Source organism: Pteropus vampyrus, unplaced genomic scaffold (assembly GCF_000151845.1).
Source record: "Pteropus vampyrus isolate Shadow unplaced genomic scaffold, Pvam_2.0 Scaffold74, whole genome shotgun sequence".
In the NCBI taxonomy this organism is placed as follows: Eukaryota; Metazoa; Chordata; class Mammalia; order Chiroptera; family Pteropodidae; genus Pteropus; species Pteropus vampyrus.
Window position 1 is genome coordinate 629,153 of NW_011888855.1, and position 7,031 is coordinate 636,183.

Sequence of the window (7,031 nt, forward strand, 5' to 3'; positions counted from 1 at the left end):
CAGCTCCCCAAGGGAAGCACCTGGAGGGTGGGGTTACAAGGAGGAGGGATACAAACAGGAAGGGCCCCAGGGGAGGAAGGATGGTGGAAACAATGGCCACAGTTTCCGGAACAGGTGTTGGTAGGAGGCAGAGGGAAGGGGCAGCCAGAGCCCCTGCCACCCCCTATACACACTGCTACTCTAGAGCTCACCACCAGGAAAGGGGCGTCCTAAATCCTGGCCCAGCATGGAGCCAGTCAGTGTGTGGGGCCTGGCTTCCTCATCCAGACAATGGCCATGACAACTCTTATCAGGAATGTTAGGAGAATGGGATAACAGGACAAAGCACCCAGTCCAGGGCCCAGCCGACAGCCAGGATCAATGCAGGCTGGCCAAACCTGAGCTTAGGTGGTCAGACACACAATGATGTTGACGGGAGGCCGAGGGGCCAGGCTATCTCCCACCTGTGCCGAGATCACACAGTGGATAGCGAGGCCCCGCTGGATGCCCTGTGTTATGCCCAGTTTGGCACACAGCAGGTGCTCAGAAAAGAACTGCCGGATGAACCAATGCCACCTTCTCTGACTCCCACCCAACTGCTCCAATTCTCGGGCAGACACCCAACAGGCACACTGTAGCTATGTGTCCCCCACCACCCATCCAGTATGCTTCCGGGACACCCACCCACACCCCAAACAATGGTCTTTAGGAGGTTCCATCTTCCTCAACCATTTCCAGGTTTTGTTTGTGGAAGACAAAGCTCTCCAGGAGTAAAAGGGAGGGAGGGTACAGCCTTGCCCCAAAACCCTGTGGCCTTCAACCTTAACCCTGGCAAAAGCAACCTTCTCAACCCTCTCCTCCCTGCCCCCAGCTCGCTCAAACCCTCTGGAGGTGTCACAGGCCACGCAGGGTCAGGGGACTCATTAAGTAAGGAATCACAGGCGATACAGCGACACGGTCCTACACAGGGGATCTCGGAGTCCTGTGATACACTCCAGTTTTTTAGTTAAGGGCACTGGAGCTCTGAAAGGTGGTTTGCCCAAAGTCACAGAGCTAGTCAGAGTGAGGACACCTGTGATCACAGCACACGGCTGCCGAATGTCAAGTGGGAACCCAGGATGTCATACACAGACCAAAAAGTTGGAATTGAAGTCTCTGCTTCCCAATTTGACAGCCCCTCACACCCAGCCACAGACAACACTCTGAGAACACACTGAACTCCTGTCGCTCCTGTTGGGGAGGTGGACAGCAGAGAACCTGGTCTCCTGCCCTGCCCTCACACGATATATCGCTCAGTGGGACACCTCCCTTCACCGTGCCCCCGTTTCCCCACCTCTGAAGCGGGAAACTCTGCCTGCCCTGCCTTCCTTACAAGGTTGCTGTGACAGTCACAGAGACAATGGAAGTAAAAGGTCTTGTGAACTGTAAGCCCAGTATGAGCACAGGTGCAGGGATGGTGAAAGTGGTGCCAAATACGCCCACTTCATCCCAAACACACGTCTCACCTTCCCCTGAGCAGGTCCTCGCTTTCTGTCTTAAGTGCCAGAGCTATAACTGACACACCCCTGTGCCCCACAAAGGGTCTCAGGTCCAGGGCAGGAGAAGCCATGGGCCATGACGGCATGCACACCACACACTGCAGTGCCACCAGCATCAGAAGCTCCTCTGTTAGAGGATACAGCGCAGACAATTATATCCAACAGCAGACAGAGTCATGCTCAAGGTCACCCACAGCACTGAGCATGCCACCCTCTCAGACACATATACATAACACAGGTATCCTCAAAGAAAGATCTAGGGTCCTCCCCAGCCCCAAAACTAGATGCAGGTGTGTGTGTGGGTGTGTGTGCACATGTGCGCGTGCACGTGTACAAAAGACGGTGCTAAGGGGGTCATGGGACTGACTTTTCTCCACAAGTGACTTGTACAAATAAAAACAGCTATGGAGCTGGAGGAAGGGGAATAGACAGTCCCTTTCCTTTGTCTTTCCTAAAGCCCCCGCCCTCTACTCCTCCTAGGTAACTTCTTTGGCTGCATTTTCAGCTTTCAGTAGGCTCCGCCCTGCCTAGATCTCAGTCTGGAGACAGTCCCTTTTCCTACAGGGGTCCATCCAACACCTCCCCTGCCTCCCCCAACACACATTCTTTCCTGTTGCTTAGAGGCCTGTCAGGCCAGGACAACTGTACGGGCTGGAGAGAGTTTGGTGGAGGAGCAGGGAGAGACAACAAGCACCTTGCAGCCCTACTGGGACCATCAGAGCAAAGAGCCTACTGCCTGCCTCCAAGTGCCTCCCTTCCCTGCTCAGCCCTGTGACCCAGAGCTGAAAACCCCTCACCACCCCATACGCTAGGCTTGGGCTGGGACTTCTACACAGGCCCCTACTGGCCCCAATAGGGTCCCTTTACTCCTGCTCCCATCCCCCAGCCCCAAGAATAGCCAGCAGACTGAAAGCCGAGGACACAAGGGCATCTTTCAGACCACTCTTGGTGGAGACAGGAGACCAGGGCTTGGGGAACCATCCTGGCCATGGAGCAGAGAAAGGATAGACATTAGGGAGGCATCCGAGTGTCCATTAGTGGGTGCCTCGCTGGGTCAGCATGACATTGTGTCTCCCACGGCTTCACAACATGTACAGGAGGGGAGTAGTGCCACCGCCCCCCACTTCAGAGGAGGAAACCAAAGCCCAGGAGGTGAAATAATGTGCCTAAGGTTATGTTCTGCTGCATAGGAGAAAGCACACAGGCTCCCCTGGTGTAGAAAGAAGCCTGCCCTGACCCCACAAGCACCTCCTCTGGGGTGGGACAGCCCAGAGCACGTGGGCAGGAAGCTCCCACTCCTGGACTCACAGCAGGCTGTGGTCAGCCCCTCCAGAGGCCCCAGGGGAGGGTCCCACCACCTGCTGGGGAATCAGCTTGGCTGAGGGGCGTGTCTGCAGCTGCCCCTGAAGAATGGGACTGGAATGTCCCAGCTCCAAAAAAGGAGGCAGTGGATGAGGGGGCCCAGGAAGGGGACAGAAGTTGGCATACCTTAGCCCAGCTGCAACACTTGAGACAGAGCCCAGTGTCTAACCCCTGCAGGAGTGATGCTTGTCTCACTATATAGTTACACAGCACTCTAGTTTTTCTCAACCTTTTCATTTCATCATCTCATCTCCACAACAGCTTCATGGGGACAGGCAGAATAGCAGCTACCCTCATTCTGTTTTACAGGTAGAGAAACTGAGGCCCAGACAGAGGAAGCAAGTTGTCCCAGATACCACAGTGACAAGCAATCCCAACTCCCTAAGCAAGGTCCTCTTTACCGCAGTCGACTATCCAGGCCAGGGGTCACCAGCTGCTCTTCAGGGCCATGCACTGCTGTGTATGTATGTATGTCTACTCAGCCCCCACACCTGCTTCTATCAAGGGCATGTGTGACCAGGCTGGTTTGGATCTCAGTCCCCTCAGCCTGGGATCCCTTCTGCCTACCCCTGGGTCATGAAGAATCAGCAACAGCACTGCTGCTTGGGAACTCTGAGCCCTGGAAGTTGCTAGCTCTAGAGGCAGTAGCTGGAGCAGGTTGGCCGTATTCATTCAGTCTGGCACATACACACCCACACATAGCCAGCCGGCAGAGGAGCCCTGCCCAGAAGGGCCCGGGGAGGAGGCTGATCACCGGGCCCAGGATGGCCTCCTGCTTCTGCTTCCTCCCCAGGCCGGGCAGGGAGTAAGCACAGTGGCCGAGACCGAGGGACGGGCAGGCTGAGCCCCTGGTGCAAACGAGGAGAGCCCCAACCTGTTCTTGGGGGTAGGTGGTGCCAGGTGGGAGACGACGGGTCCCACTTCTCTTTCTGGACACTCCCAGAGCCGTGATTTCGGCCTGGCCCCAGGCCAGCCCTCACTTTTGCCAAAAAGGTTGTGGCTAGACAGGCACCGTGCTCTGGCCGCCAAGACCCGGGAGCATCCCTTATCCTCAGGTCAGGCAGCTGCCGCCAGTACAGGACAGGGGGTTGGAGGAGGAAGGAGTTATGCTGGAGAGGGCGGGAGAGGGATCTCGTGGGGAAGGAGAGAAAGACGAGGTAGGCGACCTCACGGAATTTCCCCCCGGGAAGGCTGTGGCGGAGGCTAGGGTCCCCAGAAAAGCGGGAGGTACTGGAGGACAGGAGGGGGCTTCTCTTCCTGGCGACTCCCTGGGTCCTGCCCCGAGCCGTTGGACCAAGGGGCGGAAGCCTAAGTCAGGCTCCCGCGCCAAGGGCGACTGCCCCACCCAGCCGCGGCACAGGGGTCCCGGGCGCTGCTCTATGGAAAGCGCGTTTGCAGAGGTTGCGGAGAGCGTCCGAGTCGGTCCCTGATCCGGCTCCTCGGTGCCTGGGAGCAGTGGGTGCCTGGGCGCACACCGCACCCTGGCGCCTCCACCCACCTCAGACTGGAATTTCGCCCGGCCAGGGGCTGCGGCTTGGCCAAGGTCGTAGGGAAAGCGAGACCTTGCGGCCGGCCCCCCATCTCCCCGAGTCCAGCTCTGGCCCCTGGCGCGCCCCACTTACCATGCTGGTGCCGCTCCGCACCCCTTGCGCGCTGCAGTTTCCTCGCACGGATTTGAACCCTCCCTCCAGGGCGTCCGTCCAGCCGAGACTGCGAGCCGGGCCGGAGCGGCCAGGCGGCAGACGCCGGGAAAACGCGGGCGGGCGCCGGAGCCGGATTGGCGAGGGAGGGACGCGCTCGGTAGCGCTCGCTCGCCTGCCCCAGAGGCGGAGGGAAAACCCGGCCTGACTCACTCGCGCGCCGCCAGCCCAGAGCCCGGCCGGGCCCCCGGATGTGGGGGGCGGGGACGGGGGGCAACCCCCGCCCGCTGCCAGCCAACCTGAGCCCCGCCCGGGCTCGCGGCTCCAACCCAGCTCTGGTCCAAAGAGGCCTCTGCCGGCTGCGTCCTGCGTCTCGCCGCCCGGTGCGCTTCGGCTCCGACCCCGGCGGGTCCACAGCCCGGAGCGCAGGCCGACGCCCCCCTCCCCCCCCCCCCGGGCGCCCCGCCCGCCCCGCTCCTCCTCCTCCTCCTGCTGGCCTCGCCCGCCCCTCTCTGTTTCTAGAACTCCGCAGCTTTGAAAGAGGCGCGTTAGGTCCATCGTTTATATCTGATCCTCGCCTCCTTCCCTTAGGTATTATTATCTCTTTTTGAGGCTGAGGAAAATGCTAGTCTAAAGAGGTGGAGAGATTTACCCAAGGTCTCCAACTCCTTATCCACCGAATTGGGCGCTGGTTTAGTTTTGTGTTTTGTTTTGTTTGTCACCGAAGCCTTCTAGATACTAGGGGCAGCAAATTTAGATGCCTTCAGGGGCCAGACAAGTAATGAGTCAAATAGTTGGGTGTAAGGCAAGACAGATGAGACAGAGATGGATACCTAAAGGCATTCAGATTCAAAAAATTAAAACATCTTGGCTTCCTCCAAAAGTTAAATATAGAGTTACCTCCTGACCCAGCAATTCCACTCCCAGGTATATATCCAAAAGAAGTGAAACTAGGGACTCAGACAAGTACTTGTACACCAGTGTTCATAGCAGGACGATTTACAACAGCTAGAAAGTGGACATAGTTCAAGCTGTCTATTGTCGGATGAATGGATAAACATATTGTGGTATATCCATACAATGGAATATTATTCAGCCCCTAAAATAATGAAATGCCGATACATGGTACAAATGGATGAACCTCCAGAAAAGTATTCTAAGTGAAAGACTAGGATCAAAAAGCCAAATGTATGATTCCACTTATCTGAAGTCAGTAAATCCATATGGACAAAAAGCAGATTAGTGCCAGAGGCTGTGGGGAGAGAGAAATGAAGAGTGATTGTTTAAAGGGTATGGGGTTTCCTTCGGGGATGAGGTAGTGGTTCCATGGCACTGTGAATGTACTAAAAGCCATTGCACTGTAGACTTGAAAATGGTTCATTATGTTATGTGAATTTTATCAATTAAAAAGACATCGTGTCACCCATGGATCAGATTTGGGCCACAGGTCACCAGTTTGCAACTCCTTGTATTCTACGTGGTCCTTACTAGCTTCCTGTCAAGAAACATCCAAGTTTGTAGAGAATTTGTATGAGATTATATGAGCCAAACTGATGACATATGCCAGGGAGTAAGATCTCAAATGCTCCCAAGAATAATGGTTTGCAATTTCTCCTATGCATTTGAGATCAAGGAGGGAAAGTAGGGAAAAATTACCTGGAGATGGGAGAAAATAAGGCAGACATTAGATGACAGCAGGTATTAGAATGATGGGACTCAAAGGGGACTTTTCAAAAGTGTATTATCCTAGATGTACAGAAACAATGGGCAAGGCTTCATAAGGCAAAGATAAAACTTTTACTAAAGAAGTTATATGCCTGGGGCGTGACTGCCCACTGTAACCTGCCCAGTTGGGAATTTATAACCAGATCACCCTGCAAGGTTACTTTCCATAGAACCCCTTTTACATCCACATTCCTAATAATGGAAGTGCCAAACTTCAGAGGACTTGTCTAGTTAAGAAAACTCAGTAACTACTTTGGGCGTCAGTCCTTGAGAAGCCCCCAGTAACTGGCTTCATTAAATGATTCATGAAGCAGGCAGCATCTTCTCTAACCACGAAAAGTGTGCTCATAAGGGTTGTACGTAATGGAAGGATTTTATAGGAAGAAGGGTGAGGCAAGAAAGCTATTAGTGAAAAAAAGAGAAAAGATTAAAATTATTTTTGGACCTGGACATTTTTTCTTTGAGTGAAAAGAAGAGGAAGGCTTTTTATCATGTAGATTGCCTCTTTTTTCTCTGAGGGATGGGGGAAGGGGCTCTGTGACAGGTTACCTTCTGGTGCTTGACCAGAAAATTCCAGACTAGTTGATTAAGGTTATGTTTCTGGGAGAGGTTGTGTGGTTTGCTTAAGGCTTATCTTTGCCTTAAGCAAACCCTGTCCATTGTTTTTGTGTACCTAGGTTAACATATCTCTCAAATGTCCCCTTTTAGACTTCTCCTTCTAATACCAGACCACCCTGAAAAAAACACATAATCTTATTAACTACTACCCTGTAATCTGATCCCCACC

At 54.2% G+C, this 7,031-nt stretch overlaps 1 protein-coding gene across 2 annotated transcripts in view; it reads right to left on the minus strand.

Annotated features, from left to right (window-relative positions):
* LOC105293495 (NEDD4-binding protein 3) overlaps window positions 1–4,933 on the minus strand; it is an 11,876-nt gene extending 6,943 nt beyond the window's left edge. For both annotated transcript variants that reach the window (XM_023531842.1, XM_011362168.2), the window contains exon 1: window positions 4,502–4,933. The gene's annotated coding sequence lies outside the window, so the exon portion shown is untranslated. The remainder of the gene's footprint in view (window positions 1–4,501) is intronic.
* Window positions 4,934–7,031: the final 2,098 nt, after the last annotated feature.